Consider the following 27,299-nt stretch of genomic DNA (forward strand, 5'->3'; position numbering starts at 1 on the left):
GTATTACAAACATTGACATCACCCCGATATCATAAAAATAAGTAAATATTTTTTGACAAATTAAAGAAAATCTATTAGATGTAATTAATTTTTTTCACTTGTTAAAGAAAATTTTGTATTTTGAAGGAAAATTGTAAGAATGTCTTTAGTTTCATACGAAGTTCAAGATTATTGGTAAAAATTACAAATTTTAAATAATTCTGAACTATTTTGTGGGACACACGAATTTAGTTAATCTTTATGCTTCATTTGTGTATATTTTTTCCTCTGTTTTAGTTAATGTATATGTAAAAAAATATTAAAGTCATGGAAACATTCTTAAAAAGTAATAATTCTTTGAACTAAAAGAGAGTGAAATATAGGGTTCACTTTTTTGAGTGTATGGTGTATGGTTCATCAAATTGATGTTTTGAGATCTCAAAAATGCAGTTGCCCAGCAAAAAAAAGCGTCGCCAAAAAAGTAATGAAAATGTTTTCTTTGGATCCGGAAGTGGTGCAAAATTGACGCAGAAGCGATGAATTTAACATGGGCTTGTCATAGGACGGAAGTCCTCCATTTCAAAAGCCGTTGCACTGAATTTGCATCACTTCTTTAGGTGTGATCCGAATTCAACGTTTTGGATGTAAATTAAAAAATTCTGTGATATTTTGTCAAATAAATATTTTTTTTTTTTTAATTTTTAATGGATTCTAATGCTTGTCGGAAACGTTTGACCTCAAATATTTTCAAAAATTCACACACACCCAGAAAAAAGGGGCTCTAATGCCAACTGAATTTTATTTTAGTTCATGAAGTTTAGTTGATTTTAGTTAAACTTTGCACAATATGAGTAAATGTTCCTTATTTGAATAATTTTTTGCTAACTTTAATGACGTGAACTAAAAATAAGAAAAAAAGTTTTACACAAATATAGTGCACAATTTTACTAAAAAGTAAAATAGTTCATATTTTCCTAAAATGACAGAAGTTTGCTTAAATTGAGTTCATAAGTCTCTCAAATGAGTAAATTTTACTAAAATTGTACCTGTCATGAACTTCGTATAGCGCTAAAGACATTTTAACAATTTTTAAATCCAATTTTTTCTTTCAACATATGAAATTTTCTTAAACAAGAGAAAAAAATTAATTATTTTTAATAAATTTTCTTCAATTTGACAAAAAGTATTAACTTATTTGTAACATGTTGCAATTAGAAAACTATTTTAGTTAAAATTTTCTAAAATAAACCTACATTTTCTTCAACGGTGGGTTCACTTTTTTTTGGGTGCATTTTTCAAATGACATTTAGCATTTTTTCGGCAAAGTTTAAATGATTTGTACCATTTTATGAATTCTTACTCTGTTTTTAAACTATTTGAAACAAAAAAGAGTAATAATTACCCATTAAAAGTGTGAAAAAAGAACGTTTTAAAAATTGAATTAAAAGAACTTCCTATGTAGTTAAAATAAAGAACATCATTTGGAGTACATCTTCTGGAAGTGCTTTTAAAGTTGTGCCTTTGGAAGAACTTCCAATTTTTTTTGCTGGGTGGTTGAGCCGATGTGTGGGATCTCGAATTGTCGTGGAAATGAAATATCCGTCTATATCGGTTGGTATTTCTGATTTCTTGAAAGAGTGGTACCACTCAGAATTGATTCGGCCTCATAGGTGTAAATCCACAATTCGTCGCCTGTCATAATGTCATAAACTTGTTTCGAAGACCACAATCGTATTTTTGGAGCATTTCATTCGACCAATCGATCTTATTTTGAGATTTTGACAAATTGTGCAGGATCAAACGCGGACAAATTTTTTTGACGGTATATTGAATGTATGCTGGTCCCACTAATACCTAAAATTGTCTCAATCTCGCGATGGTTCACATGACGATCTTGCAACAACAACTGATTTTGGATGACTTTCAAGAAATTTGTATTAGGGTGAACTACGACCTCGGTTGAATTCACCATACTATCGATAAACACTGTTCTTTGACGCAGCTTCATCGCCAAAAATTGTATTAAGTACTTCGATGAACTCTTGTTGAGTAATCGCACGATAAAAGAACGATTTAATTCCATTTTTTTGCGAGTTGAATCTTTAAGTTTCTGTAAATATCACAATAGAGAGCTGTCAGTTGGCAGATTGCAATACTAGGGTTGCCCAATCCTGAAATATAAAAGACAGCCCTCGTATTATTCAATTGTGTAATCCCTTGATATTAAATTTATATTGGATTGAATTGCAATTAGTACATTTATTTATATGCATATTGTACAACACATATTAAAACTATTGCACTTCTCTTGATCTACGGGATTTTTTTTATAAATTTTCCACTTTACATTTGATATTAAGCTACAAGAATTATGTAATTATTAAATTATTGTGTACAACATGAAATATTTTTGCGCAAAAATTATGTTTTCTCGCCAAACATAAAATGCTTGCCGATATCATCTATGTAACTTTCCGAGTAAATAACATCCCATCAAAAAAAAAAAGCGTCGCCAAAAAAGAAGCTTGTCATAGGACGGAAGTCCTCCATTTCAACATCCGGTGCACTGAATTTGCATTACTTCTTTAGGTGTGATCCGAATTCTATTTTTTGGATTTAAATTAAAAAATTCTGTGATATTTTTCAAATAAATATTTTTTATAACTTTTAATGGATTCTAACGTTTGTCTGAAACGTTTGACCTCAAATATTTTCAAAAATGCACAATTTTTTCAGATTGGATTTAACATTTTTTTTCGACAAAATTTATTTAATTTGTACCATTTTATGAATTCTTAAACTTTTTTTAACCAATTTGAAACAAAAAAAAGTTAAAATTACCCATTAAAAATATGAAAAAGGCATGCTATAAAAATTTAATGGAAAGAACTTCCTGTGTAGTAAAAAAGAACATCATTGGGAGTACATTTTCTGCAGGTGCGTTTAAGTTGTGCCTTTGGAAGAACTTCCAAATTTTTTTACTGGGTTAATAAACAAAGTAAGTGTTTGCAGTTTAATATATTGAGGCCACATAGTTTCTACACCTAACCTTAGTTCAAACAATGATGTAATGGTTTATTTATTAGCCTGTTACTATAGGTGTTCTGAAAAGAAAAACTTGTTGTCCAAAATGGAGGAGAAGACAAATATTTTTACTTCCCAACCAAGTCTTGAAAACACATCGTAGATAATCAATACATTTCTAAATCTATTAAGCTATTAATTTAACTATTTACATTAAAAACAATACAGGGTGGCGTTTGTGAACCCTTCAACACTACTCTGGTACAGGGTATAATAAGTGTATTCATAGACCCATCTTTTATTATATCTATCGGCTTAGTATTTAGAGATGTCCGGCGGTCTGTCTGTATATGTAATTTTGTGTGCAACGTACAGCACGCAAATTTAAGTCCGATCGTCCTCAAATTTGGGATGGGGTCTTTCATCGTGTCAAAGACGATTGCTATTGATTTTGGAAACAATCGGTTCAGATTAGCTGTCGTATATATTTATTACCGATTTGATCATAATTGACTTATATATGGGCCGATTTTCGTCAAATTTCGTACATCTTAATGTTTTGCAAGTCCCGCCAAACTTGCTTACAAATTGTCCTCATCTAAACTGTTTTGGTATTCGTCAAAAATGGGTTTCTTCCAATTAAAAGAATATGGTCACAACCTAAAATGTTTCGATCTTTATGAAAAAACTTTTTTCGTCGTCGAAAACAGGACGCCACTTGAGAAAAGAAAACACAAAATTAACTTTATTTATTGGTTTTTATTTATTCATAAATTAAATCATTGTTTATTTGTATTTATAATGTCGTGCAACAAACATATATTTTACACGCAGAGAAAAAACATGATTGTCGCAATCATATTCGAAGAGCAAAATAATATGATAGGAGCTATTTTGCCGCGACCATGTAACATTTTCACCTGCAACCACACTGAAAAAAAAGAATGCCCGGTTCCAAAGATTTTGTCTTTACTTTAAAAAATTTGGTATTGATTCCAAACCAAAGAAGCGGAGAATACAATTAAGGACACTTTTAAGACACAATTCTCTTTTAAATTTTGGTTTTGTGTACTTGCTTCTAGGAAGCAAATTTTAATTTTTCGCTTTCTCATCTTTTTTTCTTCATATGCTATCAAAGTCCTTTAAAAACGAGTTAACGACAACTTTATTTCCCAAATTAAGACTCGACTTCCAGTAGAAATTATGCTATGTTTCAAGTAAAAAACTTCTTTAAAATAAAGTTTTGAAAAACATGTCCTATATTTGAACGATTTTTTGCTTTGTAGTCCAGATACAAAAAGACAACTAATTTAAAGACAATTTCATTAAATTTCTTTCATGTTATGATACCCATTTTTAATTGAAATCATTTAATTATAAGGACAATACGACTTCATTGAAAAGTGTATCGACTTTTGGACAAGGAAAAAAACGTCTTCTATGCTAAGCAAAATTTTCATTCGTTTTTTAGAGACACGAAATCTTTGACCTCACGACAATATTTTTTTCAGTGCATGATGGCTCATTGAATTGGTTCTAAGAAAAATAAAATTTTCCTCATCTAAAATGTTATTATGTTAAGGTATTCGTCAAAAATGGTTTTCTTTCAGTTAAAAGAACATTGTCACAACTAAAAAGCTTTTGTTCATCGTCGAAAAAAAGACGCCACTTGAGAAAAGAAAACACAAAATTAACTTTATTTATTGGTTTTTATTTATATATACATTAAATCATTGTTTATTTGTATTTAAAATGTCTTGCAAGCAAACATCACATATTTTTACAAACTCTATTTTGGTTTAATTTCAACAATAAGTAATCAATCCATATTTACTTCGTTCTCATCAAACGTACAAACGCAGACATCATGTAACTGCAAATAAAAGATACCATATAGCAAAACGCAGAACAAAAAAACAGGTACATTTTTTCAATTACACTTCCCTTTTTGTGTTCACATAAAACCACGTGGCACTTCTGAATAAATAAATTAACACAAAACACAGTAATTCCGTATTCTCCGTCCATTCCAAGAAACAATCCACACACGACTGACGCGCAAAATGAAAATCGTGTGTACCAAGTCTATGTTTTTATAAAATTCTTTTCGCTGCAAAAAACTTAAATGGTCACGAAAACAATGTGCATGGCCTTTTTGGCCATTTAATATTTCTAGACATGTCTACACAGAAAAAAAAAGTGTCTTGTAAATTTAAGGACCATTTTAACTTTCAGATAGTTCAACAAATTTACTGTAATATTGTTCATTTTTCGTAACCACAACGAAAATTAACTTAGCTAAAGGAAAACTTATAAAAATTCAGTAAATGTTTGTTAGTTCACTAACTACGAAATGAGAAGGATTTTTCCTTAAATAAATTTCCAACACAGTAGTTAATGCATCGTTGATTCTATTATAAAAATACATGGGCAATATAAAAATCTTACTACGAAATGTGGACAATTTACTAAGAAAAAATTTTGTATGGAAAAAAATTTTTGTAGTAAAAATTAACTTAACGACATTACCGATTCGTACGATGGCTGCCTACAGATTATTTCCCTTTTTATTATATGTTGGAGTGTTTTAACTCACATTGCAAATTTTAGATAAAGTAGAATAAAAAGTAGTTAATATAATCCTTGACGGGTGTATATAATTTTTTATAGATTCCTCATAGATTTGGTATATATTTTACCTTAACTTATAGATAGAATTCCAAATAATCAATAAACGTGCTACTGGAAAATGTGAGTGCATCATGTGAGGGTGATTTTAGAGACATTTTGTGTATATCTCGTATGATTGTTTGTGTTTTTTATTGCGTCATTTATGCTGTTGTTGGTTGTTTTGATTCTAGAGACAATGGAATGTTTCTTGTGTGTTGTTGGTATCTTTTGTGGTGCGAGTTGTTTTCTTGCAATAGCGAGATCAGAAACGGATCGTGTGTGTGTGGAGTTGTTTTTCTTTACGGCAGGTATGTATCCTTTGTGACTATTTGTGTCTTTGAGTTTTATTGCTGCATTCAGTTCTGTTGATGCATTTATGAAGTGCACACGTGGATTTAATTTTGAAAAATTGTGCGTGCGGTATTGTTGTGTATTAATGAAACTACATTTATTCGAAATATTTTAGAAACTGAGAAGTGAATGATGTGATGTTGGAGTAATCAAACACGCTTTTTATTGATTAAAAAACAAATTACAGATTAAGGAACTGTATATTTCTGTTAATAGTTTAAAATTAGTGCGGATTTTTAATTGCACAGAAAAAAAAGTGTCTCGTAAATTTAAGAAGATTTTTACAATAATTTATTACAAGAATTTTCCAGAATTTTAGTTCATTTTTCGTATCTTCAACGAAAATTAACTACTCGAAAGGAAATTTTACAAATTTTAAGTAGCAATCGTTTAGTTCATGGCCTACAAAATACGATGGAAATTTCCTTAAAAAATTTCTTAACTGGTAGTTAAAAATTCGTTTGTCATGCTATAAAACTACTTGTGAAATGTAAAATATTTTCTAAATAATAAGTGCAATTTACAATAAGATTTTTTTGTATAAGAAAATATTTTTTTACGAAAAATGAACTTGAAAGTGGATAGCAATTTCTTACTGACAATTCCTATAGTTAATAATTGTTGGTAAAAAATTACCCAATGAAATATTTTTAGTTCACATGTAATTAAATTTATAGACATTTTCGTCAAAAATGGTAGATAACATTTCATGAAAATTTTGCAAATTTTAAGTTAAACGTTTCATCGTTCATAAACTGGTGTGCCTTTACGAATATTATTCTCAGCGTAAATTATCAGCAGGTGCGATGAACTAATGCATAGTACAGAGATCTTTATCGGCATAGTGGAATGTGATTAATGTAAAGATGATGTTACTTGAGTTTTGTTGTGTATACATGAGCGTGGGGTTGTTTTTATTTTGGTTCATTTAGTGGTTTGTGTGTGTGTTTGTTATTCTTGGATGGTTTATTGGCTGGATGAGGTGTTGTTTTCAATAAAGGCACATGTGTTTTTGTTGTTGTAGGAATGTTTTGGCTTTGCTTGGTTTTGTTTGGCATGCTTCAGTTGTATAGTTGGCGTTGGCGTGGGCTGTTGCATCTTTTAATATGCAACAAGGGAATATAAAGGCATGGAATATTTTGGAATTTTGAGACATATATTGGTGTTTGTTTATTAAACCTTTTAAATGAAAGTTATTAATATTTTATCGGTAGTTTCGAGAAAAGTTATTAAGAATATTTAGGAAAATATGTTGAAATTGAAAGTGTATTGAAATTTTTATTATTCAATGTAAAAAATTAATATTCAATTCCAGATGAATTTGGAAAATTTTTGTTATATCTCAGCGTATAGTTTAGCCATAAATTGGTAAGTATTGTTTTTTTAATATGGCTTTCTTTTAAAAATAATATTTTTTATGTATATTATTATTTGTTAATTATTTTTTTTGGAAACCAGTTTAATGTTTTTCTTTGTTGTAAAATCAATATTTAATTTCAGAGCAACTCCAGATGGGTTCGAAAATAGAGAATTGGTAAGTTTTCTTTTAAAATTTGGCTTTCTTTCAACTAGAATATTTACGTTTTTATGAACTTTTTATCATCAAAATTATAGGTTTTTAATACCTTATTTCAGTATTTCTTTAATCAATTTTTTTGGAAACCAATGTAATATTTTAATGTAAAAAAACAAATATTTAATTTCAGAATAACCCCTTAAAAATTTGAAAAAAATGTTGGTACTCCTTTGCTTGTAATTTAATAGTGAATTGGTAAGGATTCTTTAACTTTCTTTTAACCAGAATATTCGTTTTTTTATGCATAATATTATTTTTTTCATTCGATTTTTTGGAAACCTATTTAATAATTTTATTTAATGTACAAAATAAATATTTAATTTCAGAATAGCCCAAATAAATTTGGACAACTTTTTATATTTCCCCTCAGCGTACAATTTAATAGAGAATTGGTAAGTTTTATATTAAAACTCTGGCTTTCTTTCAACTAGAATATTTATTTTATTATATCCTTCACATCGATAACAACACAGTTTTATGAGTTTATATAGAATACTTCATTATTTCTCTAATTGTTTCAGGTACCAATTTTATGAGATACGTTTTCCAAAGAAAAGTTGAATTCCTTACACCATTCGATAAAATGCCCGCAAATATGGTAAGTTACAAACTAAAATGAAGAATTAAAATTATATTTCATTACATGGTGTTAACTTTTAACAATTTTCATTATTGTTTCCATTTTTTTCCAGCAAGATATGTGAAAAAATTACCTACGACGAATAAAAAAGGATAAGTCAAAATGACCAAACAGCGGGTTCAAATGAACTACTCTCTGTTCCACGTGGTCATAATTTTTATTCACAAAAACATTGTATTAAGAACTTTCATCATAAGTTTTTATAATAAAGTACTTTTGCTTAAAGAAAGTTTAATTTTAATGTATGAAAATTTTCATAATAGTAAAACGGTTTGTTGTTCCTTTAATTATTTAATTTCTCTGTACTGTGGAATGATTGATTTAAAAATAGTTTAATCGTCGACATTTTAAAGAGACTGTTAACCAATTTTTATTATCGGGTTTGCCACAAAATAAGCAAGTAAAACAAAATAATACTGACTTTTTAACTTGGTAGGGGTATATAAATCTTATGGTGTTGTAAAAATGAACTAAACTACAATGTTATAGATGAACTAAAATTTAAGAGAATTATAAACTAGACAAGTTGAAAAAAATCTTAAGGGCTAAGTCATGGTCAATATTACTACAGTTTAGTTCATTTTGCAATGGAAAAGTGTTCACTGTTTTTTCAGTGTGATTTACATAAAAAATATACAACATGAGTGGTAATGGGATGATCTATATTTATTATACATCTGGATCACAAGTTGGAGATGCAACAATTTTTTTTGAATCTATATTTTTTATGTTACATCAATTCCTACAGGTGAGTACTAAGTTCGAGTTTAGCCGCTAAAATTAAAAATAAATCACTAAGAAAAGTATAAAATTATACGTCTTCGATACAAATTTAAATATAACTTGATGGAGAATAGGCCAAACCAAGTTTTTTATAGAGATTTTTTTTATAATAGATTATTAAAGAGAAATTGCGATTTTAGCCTCTAAACTCGAACTTAATATCCACCTTAAACACTAAATGCTATACTGACAAGTGGAAATTATGTCTAATTTTATAATATTTTTTATTTCAAATATATTCAGAGAATAATTTCAAAAACGTCCCATTAGTCCACGGATATGATTCCAATAATGTACCTACTGGATGAATTTTTCAATGTGGTAAGTTTTTCTATAAACGGTATTTTGTCCGTTTTTAATAAAACCAAACTTTCAATTTATTAAAAATAATTATTTTCACTTGCAGGTAGACAGGTCTTGTAATGGTAATTTTTTTGAATATTCTTACTGATTAATGCTAATTAAGCTGATATCCTTATTGGCTCTAGGAAATACTCTTGAAAACCGTAAGTTAAAAATCAATATGAACGATAGAATTTGATAATATTTTTCTTATATTTTGTATAACTTTGCAATTTCAGATGCTTATAAGACTCCGCCCAACAAAAGTTAGCCAAAATCGATGAAATTGGACAATTCAATTGAATATAGCAATTTATGCCACATATATCTTTCATATGGATAGAAAACATGGGAATGTAAATTAATTAGTTTAGTCCTAATAACATATAATATTACTCTTTTGAAGAAGCAATTACTAACTACCGACAAGTAACTGCATCCACCGTACTAATAAAAATATTTCCTTTATTGTATATCATAACCCATAATTTTGTGTAATATAATAATAATTTTTTGAAATAAAATATTGGTGATTATAGAAAATTTACTTGTTTTGTACGAAAAAATTCTTAGTTGTATACAGGCTTGTTGTACCTTTGATTCCTCAATTTCTCTACTTTTTTGAAAATTATACCGACAAACAGTTTATTTCAAACAAATTTCTTAATACAGGTTTCCCAAAAAATTGTTCATTTTTCCGGATAGCAGGAATATTTTGAATGAGTTTAACTATATTCTTCCCACAGCATAGTAATAATGAACTAAAATACGATGCAACACATGAACTAATTTATAAGAAAATCATGAACTTATATAGATGAAAAAAATCTTTGGCGCCAAATCATGGTCATTCTTACTACGGGTTAGTTCATTTTTCATAAAAAATAGTAAACTTTTTTTTCGGTGTATACGTAACCTGTAAAAATACTTTTTTCCTGCAAAAAAAGGGGAAAAAATGATTTTCCCGACCATGTAATGGTCTCAAATACTATCATTTAAATAATAGAACATGTTTGCGGCATTTGAAAACCATTTAAATGATTATTGTCAAGATATATTTTTCTCCGCTCGAAAATTATTTTTACAAAGATAAAATACATGGTTTTCGCGACAATCACATACTCTAGATAAGCATTAAATGGATGCGCAACCATGTCCAAACATGTTTTTTCTGTGCGTGTATTGTCAAGTATGCCAAATTTGGTTGAGATTTAGATATGGCATCCATATATATCTATCGTCCGATTTACACTAGTATCACCACAGCGGCCAAAGCTTTACTCTGATACACGAAATGAAATGAAATGCAAATAGGGTTGAAATCGGTTCAGATTTAGATATAGCTCCCATATATATCTTTCGCCCGCTATACATTTATATGGCCCCAGAGGCCAAAATTTCACTTTAATTTGCTTAAAATTTTGCACAAGAAGTATAACTCATGCTATCGTCAAGTATGCCAGATTTGGTTGATATCGGTTGAGATTTAGATATAGCTCCCATATATATCGTCGTCCGATATACATTCATATGATCACAGGATTCCAAAGATTTTTTTCCGATTTACATGAAATTTTGCACTGAGAGTAGAATTAAAATTCTAGCAATATGTATCAAATTTGGTTACAATCGGTTAATATTTAGATGTAGGTCCCATATATAGGTACGCCTGATTTGGTGAAATGTGGTAGATTATTTCATATTATATAACCATTTTCAACGAAATTTTACTCCAATTGGCTTGATATTTTACACAGAGAATATATTTAACATTATAATTAAGTGCTTCGAATTTTTTCCAATTCAGTTAGATTTAGAAAAAGCGTCCATATATATGTATTCTTCCGGCTTAGGCAAATATGACCAAAACAGCCACTTTTTCCAAAAATCTCTGCGATGATATCCCCGCGTTATAGTCACATCCTACATACTGTAATGCCACAGAATGGTTGAGATTTCGACAAGGTTCCGACTTGTGTAAATATTGCCCGATTTGGCGAAAAAATATCTCACTATTTACAATTTACCACTTCTAAGTAGCAAAAATTGTAAAAATGACTTTAGTTGTTCCATACCTCTAATATCCAGCCCGAATTTAGACTTTACTTACTTGTTAAATATGTTCCCAGATATAAGACACTAACAAAAGTACGTTTAAGATATTTTGTAAAGCAAAAAACACATATTTTTTTCCAAGTAATCCCTTTTATTTTTAGAAGCAACAAATTAAGAATTCTCTTTAATGAAAACAATAATATAAAGTTGTTTTTCGTTTATGTTAAAAATGTGGTGGAAGTAAACAAAAGTTAAATGTAAAGTTAAATTACAAACACTTTCTATCGTATATATGTATAAGTTTGTGTATGTGTCTGTAAAAGATTTGACAAGCATTAAGAAAAACACGGAAACTCAGCTCATTGCAAAACAACGGTAATCAGCACATGGGTTGAGTGGCTATATGACAATAGGAGTTCCTGAAGCCTTTACCAGACTCAAGAGAAATTCTCTTCGAGAAAATGTAAAAACATTCATTCACTCCAGGGCTGCCAATAAAATTTCAAGAAAAATCGTCACTTTTTTCGATAAAAATCGTCATAATCGGCACTTGCATTTTAAAAATCGTCAAAAAATCGGCAATATAAATTATATTAAAATTAAACGTATTTTTTGGGTAAACTAAAAACAAAGTAAATAAAAAAATCAGTTTTTTATACAAATAACATTACCATAAAAATCATTTTTTGTTAAACAAAAATATTCCGTAATTTTTGTATAAAAAATCTATCTAAAAATGTCTACGTTTGCTGTGGAGTTTGGAAGAATCATGATTATTTGTACGAATTTTGACAAAACTCGAAAAGCCAAAGTACTCCACGTTCTGTTTCCGAATTTTTCCCAACATTTTTCAAATTTATTTTAATATTTTCAAAAATGTCTTCAAAATGTAAAAACTTAAACTCCATAAACTATGTGTCTAATATCGTTAAAATCGGAAAAAAATCGGAGTTGTCCATTTTGTGAGTAAAAAATCGTCAAAATGCCGATAAATCGGCAAAATTGGCAGCCCTGATTCACTCATTTACATGCGGAAGTAAACAATCCGATAATTACGCTTCTGTCGCATTTTCCACAAGCAACGAAAGTAAAGCCTTAATGAATCTCTTTAACCATCATTATGATGTTACAGTAGTTCGTAGGAGAAAATGTTTCAAAAATTTGTTCAAAAAAGTGGATATGGCCTAAAAAATACGTCCGTGTCTTACAAAACCCTTTTCCTCGGGAGGTTCGAGTAAAATCCACAGGGCGTTTAAAAAATTCACTGAACAAATTCTGATAATTGTTTGATAGTTTCGCTGCAAGTAGAAGTTGCTGAAGTAAAATAAAAAAAATTAGAAGCAATCGATACACTCAAAAAAAAGTGAACTCTCTATTTCACTAAAGCCAATTTAACTTTCGTTTAGTTCATGGAATTATTATGTTTGGAGAAAGTTTCCTCTACTCTAATAATTTTTTGTGTACGTTAGTTAAATTAACTAAAACCGAGGAAAAAAATATACACAAAGGATAAAGATTAACTAAATTCATGTCTTCCACAAAATAGTTCAATATTTCTTAAATTTTGTAAATTTTACTACAAATGCGTTCATCATGAACTTCGTATGTCACTAAAGACATTCTTGCAATTTTGAACTCCAATTTTTTCCTTCAAACTACAAAATTTTCTTTAACAAGTGAAAAAACTTAATTATGTCAAATAAATTTTCTTGAATTTGTCGAAAAATATTAACTTATTTTTATGACATCGGCGTGATGCCAGCGTTTGTTATACTGTTTAGTTAAAATTTTCTAAAAATATTCAAAATTTTCTAAAATTAACCGAAATTTTTCTTCCTGGTGGGTTCACTGTTTTTTCAGTGTAAGAAAGGGGAATTTCGTTTGTCCAAAATTTCTTTAAACAGGAAAGGATTTTTACTTTGTATGTATGTAAAACCTTAATACCCACCAAAAAACTTGCTAAATTTTCAGCAGCTTTGTAAAGGAAAAAAGTCAAGCAGCACTTACTTTTGCAAGGAATTCGTTGATGAATTTATGCGCTCCTTCTATGTATGAACCTTGTAAGCGAGAGATGAAGTACCCGGGTACCCTAGTGCAACTCAGCTGTGCTAATTTCAGCACCTTCATTATTTACATATTTTAAGTACGTTGTTCGTCTCATATGTGTAAACTCAAAAAAAAAAAAAAAATGTGAACTCTAAAGCCAATTTAACATTATTTTAGTTCATGGAATTATTATGTTTGGATAAAGTTTCCTTCGCTCTAATAATTTTTTGCGTACGATAGTTAAATGAACTAAAAAGCAGGAAAAAATTATAGACGAATTAAGCATAAAGATTTACTAAATTCGTATTTCTCACAAAAGAGTTCATTATTTCTATAAATTTGCAATTTTTGGACTACAATTTTTTCCTTCAAACTACAAAATTTTCTTTAACAAGTGAAAAAAATTAATTATGTCTAATAAATTTTCTTGAATTTATCGAAAAGTGTTTACTTATTTTTGTGATATCGGCATGATGCCAGCGTTTATAAAACTGTGTAGTTAAAATTTTCTAAAAATTTTCAAATTTTTCTAAAATTAGTCAAAAGTTTTCTTCCTGGTGGGTTCACTGTTTTTTTCAGTGTAGAAGGAAGCGCTGTATTCTGCACTGAAAATGTTGTGAGGAAAAGTAGTGCCTACAGTATGGACTCTATAATTTTTCTGCTTCCAAATTTCAATTATTTTTGGCAGGGTAATGTGTTTTATTTGAGATAAATTTGTTAGCTCAAAACTCAGATTTTTTATGACCAAAAAATTGTTTGTTGTCAAAGGGAAATTTCATTACACTGTGGAAAATTTCAAGAAAAATGTTGGTATTGATTCCGAGCCAAAGAAGCGGAGAATACAATTAAGGATACTTTTAAGACACAATTCTCTTTTAAATTAGGTTTTGTGTACTTGCTTCTAGGAAGCAAATTTAATTTTTTTTTTGGTTTTTCAACTTTTTTATTCATATTCTATCAAAGTCCTTTAAAACGAAATAACGACAACTTTATTTTCCAAATTCAGACTCGACTTCCACTAGAAATTATGCTATGTTTCAATTAAAAAACTTCTTTAAAATAAAGTGTTGAAAAACATGTCCTATATTTGAACGATATTTTGCTTTGTAGTCAAGATGCAAAAAGACAACAAATGTAAAGACAATTTCATTAATTTTAAAGAATTTTTCTGAATTATTAAAGTCAAGTTGACCTTATCCCAAAAATGTTTTCTTTCATGTTATGATACCCATTTTTAAGTCAAATCACTTAATTATAAGGACAATACGACTTCATTGAAAAGTTTATAGACTTTTGGACAAGGAAAAAAGCTTTATATTAGAGAAATGCGTCTTCTATGCTAAGCAAATTTTTCACTCGTATTTTAAAGACATGAAATCTTTGACCTCACGACAATATTTTTTTTAGTGTACAAACAAATAATGTTTTTGCATTAAAAATAAGTTCAATTTAGCGATATATACGGATTTTTTTTTCGGTGTAATACCATATGATGAAAACAGCTAAAAAAAGCGTATAAATTAAAAATTTTTTCCAATATCAAGTAGGGAAACATCAAAGAGAATTAAGTTTGTTTTGACTAGGAATCAATACCAAAAATCTTTAGTGTAAGGACAAAATCTTTGAAACCGACATTTCTTCAGTTCAAGGAAAAAAAGAATATTTTAATTATATATAAATTTATAATCTGAGATTTAATTTTTCATTAAATTTTGGGACACGAATTTTCGTCTTTCGTCAAAGCCATATTTTTTTAAGTAAGGCAAAGTTTTCTTAAAGCAAAGAAAACGAAATAATCTTTCAATTAACTGAGATATTGAACATTTTGAGTATTTTGAAGTATCTGTTATAATTGGGATTTTTAAACGTACATTTATTTGTAAAATTTATCATTATAGGGAATAGGTTTAGTGCTAGATTACTGCCTAAAAAAGTATTTATTTTAAAGAACCAACTTCATTAAAACGTGTTAACGACAACTTAAATTTCGAAATACAGACTCGACTTCAAGTAGAAATTATACTGTGTTTCAAGTAAACATGGTCTTTAAAGTAAAGTTTTGAAACGCATGTCCCAATTTTAAACGAATTTTTGCGTTGTAGTCAAGATACAAAAAAATCAACAAATTTAAAAACGATTTCATTAATTTTGAAGAATGTTTCTGAATTAATGGTAACTTGGCCTTAGTCAAACAAAATTTTCTTTCGTATAAAGATACCCATTTTGAAGTCGAATCACTTAACTATAAGGACAAAATGATTTAATTTAAAAGTTTATCGACTTTTGGACAACTTTATATCAGAGCAATGGTTACTTGGATCCAAAGATGTTGACTTTCTCTTAAGGATTTTGATATTGATTCCGAGCAACCTATTTAGCTTTATATCTAGGACCAATAAAATTAAAATTAGGATACAGATCTCATTTATGGAATTTTCATTCTCTTTTTACGATATTTTAATAAAGCTATTTTTTTTTTAATTCAAAAAAAGTTAAACCAAAGACACAAAATCCTCAAAATAAGTTTTAGTCTATATTTGAAGCGTTTTTATCTTAAATCTAAAGATTCAATATTTCAGATAATTTAAGGACGATTTTTGAAATCAAAATTTTTTTCTTAACAGTAAGGAAAATTTGCTTTAGTTCAAAGACATACGACTTTAACGGAGGGAACAAAAATATCTTTGTTTTAATAAAAAGTTGTTTGAAGCAAATATTAAAAACTTTCATTCAATTAAAATTTCATTATTTCATTATTTACTTTAAAGAATGTAAATTGCGCATCCTACCACGTAAATATTTTTTTCAGTGTACAAAGTCCTAATTGCGTTCGGAAGCAAAATAGAAATTAAAAACATTTAAATCTCTAAAGTAATTATATGTTACCTCGACATCTATTGACGTTTTTACACCTTCATCCCACTGTTATTCTAAAAACGAACATTAACAAGAAATTTTATCTAGGCTAAGATGTATGATGATCTATATACCCTATGCAGTGCCTTAGTACACAACATGCTGTAGTTGTGGGTGAAGGTTTTCGAAGATGTCAAAATTGCTATTCCAATCCATAAGTCTTGTTATGATTTGTAACCTCTTTGGCAGGTTGTTCCAGTATTTTGGCTCGTAAAGATGGCATCAAAGGATAACATTTTCACGTATTCCTTGAGTACCATCACAAGCTGAATTAAATAAATAAAAAAACACTCTGTTGATGGTGATAATAATGACGATTTACACAGTTTGTTAATAAAATGTTTATGTTTTATTCTGCTGCTGTTGTTGCCGCCGTTGTTGCTACAGAGTTTGTTGGTGAATTAGAAAAAGTAAATATCATTAACAAAGTAAATATAATGAAATGTTCTTGCTCGAGCTGTTGTTGTTGTTTTCTTTATTCTTAAGACAGATGCGAGGCGACGCAATGGCAAAGTTTATAAATGAATGAATGTCTCAGGGAATTTAGAATGAGGTACTTGCTGTCACTTATGTTAGTTTTAGTTAAAAAAAATCCAATGAGATGTATGCCAATATTTATTGTTTTGCTTCCAAAAGTTCGTGTTGAGAAATGTTGTTATTTTTCCTCCATTTTTAAATTTGAATGTTAAATGAGTTTTTAATGGTATAACGGCTGAAATATTACTATAAGGGATATACTATGATGAATTAGCACACAAAGTATAAAATAGAGTAGGAAAAGGAAAGTTTTAAGGTTAGATGAGCTTGAGGAAATGAGACAGAATAATGTCATCCAAATATTAAAGACATTTATTTGAGGCATATTAAGTGAGTGAAATAAAGAAGATTGATTTATAAATTCCGAAAATATTAATTTTATCATAATCTTTTAGGAACCAGTCGAATACAACGTTACTTTTAATATACGGCCCATAATAGGTACAACGGTAGAAAAACCTTCCTTATAATAACGATATTTGTCATTAAAGTTGAATTAGCGAAGCAATTTTATAAATAAAAGCAAATTTTTGTTAATAATAATTTTTGTTAATAATATTAATAAGCATTTTCATTGTATTAATGAATATTTTACGTTATGACAATGAAAAGATTTCGTTGGCTCAATTTTAATGAAATTTTCTTTATCTGACATACTAATTTTTATATCCTCTACCATAGAATGGGAGTATACTAGCTTTGTCATTCCGTAGCAAACTTTACACTGAAAAAAATATTTACATGATATTAAAGATTAAGCAACCTAAATTTTAGGATGATGCATATGAAGGACACATTTGTTTAAAATAATGAAATTTTAATTAAAACAAGTATATACGGCCGTAACTTCGGCCAGGCCGAATCTTATGTACCCTCCACCATGAATTGCGCAGAAACTTCTATGAAAGAATTTCATTCACAATCGAATTACTTGGGTTGTAGTATCTTAAAACTTCTTAACATCGTTTTCAAAATTGTGAGTTAGTCCATACGCGGTATATATTAGACAAAAAAGTTATGTATAGTTAAGTCTACAAATAATTAGGAATCGATATGGACTTTTTGCACGGTACGTAGAGAGCCAGAATTGAAATATGGGGGTCGCTTATATGGGGTCTATATACAATTATGAACTTGATATGGACTAATTTTTGTATGATTGGGGATCGATTTATCTGAGAGCCATATATAAATATAGACCGAAATGGACCTCGTTAGGCATGGTTGTTAACGACCATATACTAGCACAATGTACTAAATTTCAACTCACTCGGGTGAAATGTGCTCCTCCAAGAGTTTATATGGGGCTATATATGATTATGGACTGATATGGACCACTTTTGGCATGGTTGTTAAATATCATATACGATCACCACGTACAAAATTTCAAGCAGATCGGATGAATTTTGCTTCTCCAAAAGGCACCGGAGGTCAAATCTGGTGATCGGTTTATATGGGAGCTATATATAATTATGGGCTGCATGGTTGTTAGAGACCATATACTAACACCATGTACCCAATTTCAGTCGGATCGGATGAAATTTGCATTTCTTAGAGGCTCCGCAAGCCAAATCGGGGGATCGGTTTATATGTGGCCTATATATAATTATGGACCGTTGTGTACCAATTTTTGCATGATTGTTAGAAATCATATACTAACACCATGTACCAAATTTCAGCGGGATCGGATGAAATTTGCTTCTCTTAGAGGATTCGCAAGCCAAATTTGGGGGTCCGTTTATATGGGGGCTATACGTAAAAATGGACCGATATGGCCCATTTGCAATACCATTCGACCGACATCAATAACAACTACTTGTGGACGTACGGACATGCTCAGATCGACTCAGAATTTCACCACGACCCAGAATATATATACTTTATGGGGTCTTAGACCAGTATTTCGATGTGTTACAAACGGAATGACAAAGGATCGGGGGTATCCTATGGTGGAGGGTATAATAAAGATTTTAATAAAACAAGTAAGTAAAGTAGAAAGTCGGGCGGGGCCGACTATATCATACCCTAAACCACCATTACAGAATTAGTAATCATAAGCATTTGAGGGGTAACATATAGGTCTGGGCGATAAACCGCAGTTGCATATTTAAGAAAATTAAGGGGTACATGTCTATGGGTGCTTTGTGTCAATTTGACTATAGCTCATAGTCAATGTTGCCACGGAAAATGTTCGGTTTACCCTACAAGGACACAAAAAGTTCCCTACTTTCCCATACATTCCCAAACAATTTTCCCTACTATATTTTTCGTTAAATTTAAAAAAAAAATTTACAAAACAAAAATGGTTCTAAGTACTTTATTATCTTAAAACATGAATATGCAACGTATATAACTTAGAATATAAATTTGTATTACCACCACGGTTGCCACAGTTGGTAGAATTCTACCCAAATTAGTAATCTTTTTTGTAAAAGCTCTATAAAAATAAAACTTTGGAAAAAGTTTCTATAAACAAATTTTTGTGAGAAATTGTTCTATAGAAATAAAATTTTGACAATAAATTCTATAGAAATAAAATTTTGAGAAAAAATTCCACAGAAATAAAATTTAGAGAAAAATTTTTATAGAAATAATATTTTGAAAAAAATTTCAATAGAAATACAATTTTGGCAAAATGTTCTATAGAAATAAAATGTTGACAAAATTCTCTACACACAGAAAAAAAGTGTCTTGTAAATTTAAGGACCATTTTGACTTCCACATAGTTCAACAAATTTACTGTAATATAGTTCATTTTTCGTAACCACAACGAAAATTAACTTAGCTAAAGGAAAACTTATAAAAATTCAGTAAATGTTTTTTAGTTCACTAACTACGAAATGGGAAGGATTTTTCCTTAAATAAATTTCCAACACAGTAGTTAATGCATCGTTGATTCTATTATAAAAATACATGGGCAATATAAAAATCTTACTACGAAATGTAGACAATTTACTAAGAAAAAATTTTGTATGGAAAAAAATTTTTGTAGTAAAAATTAACTTAACGACATTACCGATTCGTATGATGGCTACCTACAGATTATTTCCCTTTTTATTATAAGTTGGAGTGTTTTTCCTCACATTGAAAATTGTAGATAAAGTAGAATAAAAAGTAGTTAATATAATCCTTGCCGGGTGTATATCATTTTTTATAGATTCCTCATAGATTTGGTATATATTTTACCTTAACTTATAGATAGAATTCAAACTAATCAATAAACGTGCTACTGGAAAATGTGAGTGCATCATGTGAGGGAGTTTTTAAGAGACATTTTGTGTATATCTCGTATGATTGTTTGTGTTTGTTATTGCGTCATTTATGCTGTTGTTGGTTGTTTTGATTCTAGAGACAATGGAATGATCCTTGTGTGTTGTTGGTATCTTTTGTGGTGAGAGTTGTTTTCTTGCAATAGCGAGATCAGAAAGGGATCGTGTGTGTGTGGAGTTGTTTTTCTTTACGGAGTTGTTTTTCTTTATGGCTATTTGTGTCTTTGAGTTTTATTGTTGCATTCAGTTATGTTGATGCATTTATGAAGTGCTCACGTGGTTTTAATTTTGCAAAATTGTACGTGAAACATTTTATAAACTGAGAAGTGAATGATGTGATGTTAGAGTAATCAGAAACGCTTTTTATTGATAAAAAACAAATAACAGATTAAGGAACTGTATATTTCAGTTAATAGTTTAAAATTAGTGCGGATTTTTAATTGATTTACATAAAAAATATACAACATGAGTGGTAATAGGATTATCTATATTTATTCTACATCTGGATCACAGGTTGGAGATGCAACCATGTTTTTGAATCTATATTTTTTATGTTACAGCAATTCCTACAGGTGAGTACTAAGTTCGAGTTTAGACGCTAAAAATAAAAATAAATTACTAAGAAAAGTGTAAAATTGTACGTCTTCCGATACAAATTTAAATATAACTTGATGGAGAATAGCCCAAACCAAGTTTTTTATAAAGATTATTTTTTTATAATGGATTATTAAAGAAAACGTATCATGAAAATTGCGATTTTAGCCTCTAAACTCGAACTTAATATCCACCTTAAATACTAAATGCTATACTGACAATTGGAAATTATGTCTAATTTTTTTTTTCATTTTTTATTTCAAATATATTCTGAGAATAATTTCAAAAACGTCCCATTAGTCCATGGATATGATTTCAATAACGTACCAACTGGATTTTTCAATGTGGTAAGTTTTCTATAAACGGTATTTTGTCCGTTTTTAATAAAACTAAAATTTAAATTTATTAAAAATTATTATTTTCACTTGCAGGTAAACAGGTCTTGTAATGGTATTTTTTTGAATATTCTTACTGTTTAATGCTAATTAAGCTGATATCCTTATTGGCTCTAGGAAACACTCTTGAAAACCGTAAGTTAAAAATCAATATGAACGATAGAATTTGATATTTTTCTTATATTTTGTATAACTTTGCAATTTCAGATGCTTATAAGACAAATCCGCCCAACAAAAGTTAGCCAAAATCGATGAAATTGGACAATTAATATATCTTTCATCTGGATAGAAAACATGGAAATTTAAATTAATTAGTTTAGTCCTAATAACGTAGAATATTACTCTTTTGAAGAAGCAATTACTAACTACCGACAAGTAACTGCATCCAACGTACTAATAAAAATATTTCCTTTATTGTATATCATAAACCATAGTTTTGTGTAATATAATAATAATTTTTTGGAATAAAATACTGGTGGTTATAGAAAATTTACTTGTTTTGTACGAAAAATGTATTAGTTGTATACAGGCTTGTTGTACCTTTGATTCCTCAATTTCTCTACTTTTTTGAAAATTATACCGACAAACAGTTTATTTCAAACCAATTTCTTAATACAGGTTTCCCAAAAAATTGTTCATTTTTCCGGATAGCAGGAATATTTTGAATGAGTTTAACTATATTCTTCCCACAGCATAGTAATAATGAACTAAAATACGATGCAATACATGAACTAATTTATAAGAAAATCATGAACTTATCTAGATGAAAAAAATCTTTGGCGCCAAATCATGGTCATTCTTACTATGGGTTAGTTCATTTTTCATAAAAAATAGTAAACTTTTTTTTCGGTGCAGGAATAAAGTTTACATATAGGGAATTTCCCCTACTTCTAGCAACACTGGGTGTGTTGATATTGCGCCTACGGGGTTAGTATGCCACTAATATTGAGCCCATTATTAAAAAAGAGAAAATCGTTAAATTAGTGTGGGTAATAAACACAAATTTGTAAAAATCGAGTACTATTCTTATGTAAGAGCTACAAGTACGTATAAGTACGATCGGCTAGTACATCAAAATTTGAAATTTAAGTAACATTGGTTAATAAATAAGAGTACTATGGCCAAATTTGGGAAAATCGAGCGATGCATATATATATGGAAGCTATATCTAAATCTGAACCAATTTGCATAATATTTTGCGGGTTTGATTAATACCACAAAAGGTTACCTTGTGCAAGATTTGAGTAGGATCAGTTAAGAAATGAGGCCTGTATGGTCAAACATAAGGTTATTAGGGGCGAATTTTTCAAAATCGGGTGTTACATATATGGGAGCTATATCTACATCTGAACCGATTTCGATGAAATTTTGCACATATAGTTAGTACTATAGAGGACTGGATCTAGCCAACTTTTAGTAAGATCGGTTAATAAATAACGGTTCTATGGCCAAATTTGGGAAAATCTGGCTATACATATGTATGGGAGCTATATCTAAATCTGAACCGATTTCGATGATTTTTGCACATATAGTTAATGCTACAGAAGACTACATTTAGCCAAATTTGAGTAAGATCGCTTGATAAATAAGGGTTTTATGGCCAAATTTAGAAAAATTGGGCGGTACATATATATGGGAGCTATAGCTAAATCTGAACCGATTTCGATGATTTTTTGCACATATAGTTAGTGCTATAGAAGATTATATTTAGCCAAATTTGAGTAAGATCGGTTGATAAATAAAGGTTTTGTGGCCAAATTTGGGAAAATCGGGCGATACATATATATGAGAGCTATATCTAAATCTGAATCGATTAGGATGAAATTTTGCAGACTTGAAGGGCGTTGGAAAAGATTACCTTTTGCTAAATTTGGTGAAGATCCGTTTGAAAAAAAGCGCAACGTGACCCCATTTGTCGAAATCGGGCGGTACATATATATGGGAGCTATATCTAAATTTGATCCGATTTGTTCGAAATTCAATAGCGTTCGTCCTTGTGCCCAAAAAACTGCCTGTACCAAATTTCATCAAAATCGGTTAATAATTGTGACCGGACAACAAATACATGGACAGACGGACGGACACCAAGCGCTAGATCGACTCAGGAGGTGATTCTGAGTCGATCGGTATATATTTTATGGGGTCTAAAATCAATATTTCTGGTAGGTACATTTTTTGGCCGATCAAACTTATTATACCCTGACCACTATGTGGTTTAGGGTATAATTATTAAATTTAGGCACAAATCTTGGAAAATTGGGTACCTCGATTAAAGTCGAATAAAAGTCTTCGAACTAAGGAAAAGTTTCCCTACTGTAAAGAAACACATTTGTGATTTAAAGAATTCGTCCCTATATTAATTGAAATATTGAATCTTTAGATTTAATACAAAAACTCTTCAAATATAGGCTAAGACTTCTTTGGAGAATTTATCATCTTTATTTTTTTTTTTTGAAATAATTAAACAATTTTTACTTTGAAGTAACCGTTATAATTTGGCATTTGTTTGTACTTGAATAGCATTATTAATATACAGCGAAAGAGAATGAAAATTCGATAAATGAGATCTGTACCCTAATTTTAATATTATTGATCTTAGATTTAAAGTCAGATAGGTAGTTGAAAACTGTTTTTATTTTAAAGAAGCCGCATGATTGGCTCGTAATCAATACCAAACCCTTAAGGGCCTTAGATAAAAATATTTGGATTCAAGCAAACTTTTCTTGAGTGTACATTAGTATATACCCTCTAAGAACCCAACTTTATCGGTCCTAAGTTATATATAGCTCTTGGAGGAGCAAATGTCATGCGATTATCTAGATCAGATGAAATTTGCTCCTCCACACGCAGAGAAGTAATAAGATTACCTTAAACATGTTTCAAAAGCAAATTACTTTCTTTTTGGTGGTAACACGTAAAATTTTTCTTTATCTTGGCAAGCATGTTATGTTAAAGGGTGATACGGTCAAAATTTGGTCAAGGAAAACGCGTGTAAATCGGTGAAATCGTTTATTTAAAATATCAAATTAAATTTATTTTTCAAGTTCAATTAGTATAAAATTCAGGAAAAATATTCAGTTAGGCTTTCGCTTTTCAAAATCCGAATTGCCAGGCCTCACGCTTGACACCTGCCATCAGATTTTGTACAGCCACCTTGTCCACCTTCTTCGCCGCAGAAAGCCAGTTTGCCTTGAACTGCTGCTCGTCCTTAGCAGTTTTTTGGTCTTCTTTAGGTTCCGCTTGACAATAGCCCAGTATTTCTCAATTGGGCGGAGCTCTGGCGTGTTGGGAGGGTTCTTGTCCTTGGGAACCACCTGCACGTTGTTGGCGGCGTACCACTCCATGGCCTTTTTACCGTAATGGCAAGATGCCAAATCCGGCCAAAACTGTATGGAACAACCGTGTTTCTTCAGGAAAGGCAGCAGACGTTTATTCAAACACTCTTTCACGTAAATTTCTTGGTTGACAGTCCCGGAAGCTATGAAAATGCTGCTTTTCAAGCCACAGGTACAGATGGCTTGCCAAACCAGATATTTCTTTGCGAACTTTGACAGTTTTATGTGCTTGAAAATATCTGCTACCTTTCCCCTTCCTTTTGCCGTATAAAACTCCTGTCCCGGAAGTTGCTTGTAGTCGGCTTTGACGTAGGTATCGTCGTCCATTACCACGCAGTCAAACTTCGTCAGCATCGTCGTGTACAGCCTCCGGGATCGCGCTTTGGCCGTCGTATTTTGTTTATCATCGCGATTTGGAGTCACTACCTTCTTGTAAGTCGATAGTCATGCTCGTTTTTTGGCTCGATGCACGGTTGTAGACGATACACCCAGCTTATTTGGGGCATATCGGAGAGAGAGGTTAGGGTTTCGCTTGAAACTACCGGCAACTCTCTTTGTCGTCTCAGCGGCTTCCGGTTTTCGATTTCCCCCCGATCCAGACTTCCTGTCTGTCGACAAACGTTCCCCAAACACTTTAATTACATTTGTAACGGTTGATTTGGCAACTTTTAGCGATTTTGCCAGCTTTGCGTGCGAGTAGCTCGGATTTTCGCGATGCGCGAGCAAAATTTTGATACGCTGCTCTTCTTGCTTGGACGGCATTTTGACAACTGAAGAGTGAATTCCAAAATCAAAATAGGAGCAACATTCTACACACACACACACCTTAAAAATGAGGGGTGTTCAGGTTTTTTTAAATGCAAAATTGAAAGAAATACTACAAGTTTATATTGACCAAATTTTGACCGTATCACCCTTTATGTGGCATAGAGTTTACCAACTTCTCTGATGTTATTTTCGCCATTCTGTCTGCATGACACTTCGTAACATCTCCTTGCTGGTTATAATATGCTGACGAATTCGTGGCTCTAATAAATAACAAAGATTCTCAATGGGGATGAGATCTGGTGATTGGGATGGTGTTTTAAGCTGCTTTGGTGTATTATACAGAAGCCAAAGTCTGACAACCTCTGATGTATGCTTTGGATCGTTATTTTGTTGTAACCAAGATGTCGTTGCTAACCCTAGAGAGAAGTTCACCAATGTGGTATCACAATGGACTGAATAGTCTAAGTGAGCCTGATACATCGGGCTGCCACCTAACCTAACCTAACCCTAGTTTAGCAGCACTTGTTTCCATTTTTTTTTTAATGTTGAGATAACCCCATTTATCCATTTCGAATACAATAAAATCTAATTGACCAACTCCACTAGCAGCCATACACCCCCACACCATAACTCCACCACCTCCGTGTTTCACTGTTCCAACCAAATTTTGTTTTTCCAGCTCAGTTCCGGCCTTGCGCCACACTATTTGCCGACCTTTTATACCAAAAATACAGAATTTGCTCTCGTCGGAGAAAATAAATTGTTTCCAAAATTCTGGAGGCTTATTGATGAAAGAATAAGCGAATTCAATACGCTTTTGTCAGTTTATGAATGAAATATACGACTTTCTTCGAGCAACTCTTGCATGAAATCCTTTTTTTATACCCTAAACCACATAGTGGTCAGGGTATAATAATTTAGATCTGCCAAAAAAAGTGCCTACCAGAAATATTGATTTTAGACCCCATAAAATATATACCGATCGACTCAGAATCACCTCCTGAGTCGATCTATCGCTTGGTGTCCGTCTGTCCATGTATTTGTTGTTCGTAGGATTCCGGTCGCAATTATTAACCGCTTGATGAAATTCGGTATATGGCGTTTTTCTGGGCCAAGGACGAACGCTATTGAATTTGGGAAAAATCGGATCAACCTTTTTTTGACCATAGTGGCCTTATTTATTAACCAATCCTACTAAAAGTTAGCACGAGGTAGTCTGCTGATATATCAACCAAATCTGCAAAACATAATCCAAATCGGTTCAGATTTAGATATGTCCCCATTTTTCAAAAGTTTTCTATTATAACTTTATTTCTGGCCATAATATTCTTATTTATTTCCTGATCTTACTAAAAATTAGCACAAGGTAACCTTTTATGGTTTGAAGCAAACCTGCACCGAAAGAATTTTTTTCGTAAAAATAACGAAAAATTTCGTTAAAAGTACGAAATTTGTCATTGTTTTACAACCAAAGAAACTTTTCATTAAAAGTACGAACTATTTCGAAGAAAAGTTCTTCCAAAATTTTCGTAGTTTGTAAGAAAAAAATTCGTACTTTTTATGAATAATCTTCGTACTTTTTATGAAAAATCTTCGTACTTTTTATGAAACAATTTCGTTCTTTTTATGAAAATGTTTCGTACTTTTTATGAAAAATTTTCGTAGTTTTTATGAAAAAATTTCGTACTTTTTTCTGAAAAATGTTCGAACTTTTAGAAAAAAAATTATAGTCGAAAGTGCATTTGGTTGTAGTTGCAAGTGTGAAAAATGACATCACTACTTTACATCTTAAGTTTTTGAATAGTTTTTAGTTTTATTGCTTCACTTTTATTCATAGCGCGCTATCACCCAAATGAGAAGTAGCATAGACTTGCATAAAAAAATAGAATAAAGGAATACACTCAAGCACATTATAAAAGACAATTTAATGCCGCGAACGGAAATTTTACAACTTCAATGAAACTTCTTCGTTATTTCAAAGAAAATGTTTCGTACTTTTTATGAAGAAATTTTAACGCA

At 30.5% G+C, this 27,299-nt stretch overlaps 2 long non-coding RNA genes across 2 annotated transcripts; both read left to right on the plus strand.

Annotated features, from left to right (window-relative positions):
- Positions 1–6,865: 6,865 nt before the first annotated feature.
- Positions 6,866–8,188, plus strand: LOC142227593 (uncharacterized). Its single transcript, XR_012719916.1, has 5 exons — positions 6,866–7,392; positions 7,525–7,558; positions 7,731–7,795; positions 7,927–7,992; positions 8,122–8,188. It is a non-coding gene; the product is annotated as an uncharacterized LOC142227593 (long non-coding RNA).
- Positions 8,189–9,251: 1,063 nt separating this feature from the next.
- Positions 9,252–9,757, plus strand: LOC142223768 (uncharacterized). Its single transcript, XR_012718892.1, has 3 exons — positions 9,252–9,344; positions 9,430–9,529; positions 9,605–9,757. It is a non-coding gene; the product is annotated as an uncharacterized LOC142223768 (long non-coding RNA).
- Positions 9,758–27,299: the final 17,542 nt, after the last annotated feature.

Source organism: Haematobia irritans, chromosome 2, assembly GCF_050003625.1.
Source record: "Haematobia irritans isolate KBUSLIRL chromosome 2, ASM5000362v1, whole genome shotgun sequence".
Classification (NCBI taxonomy): Eukaryota; Metazoa; Arthropoda; class Insecta; order Diptera; family Muscidae; genus Haematobia; species Haematobia irritans.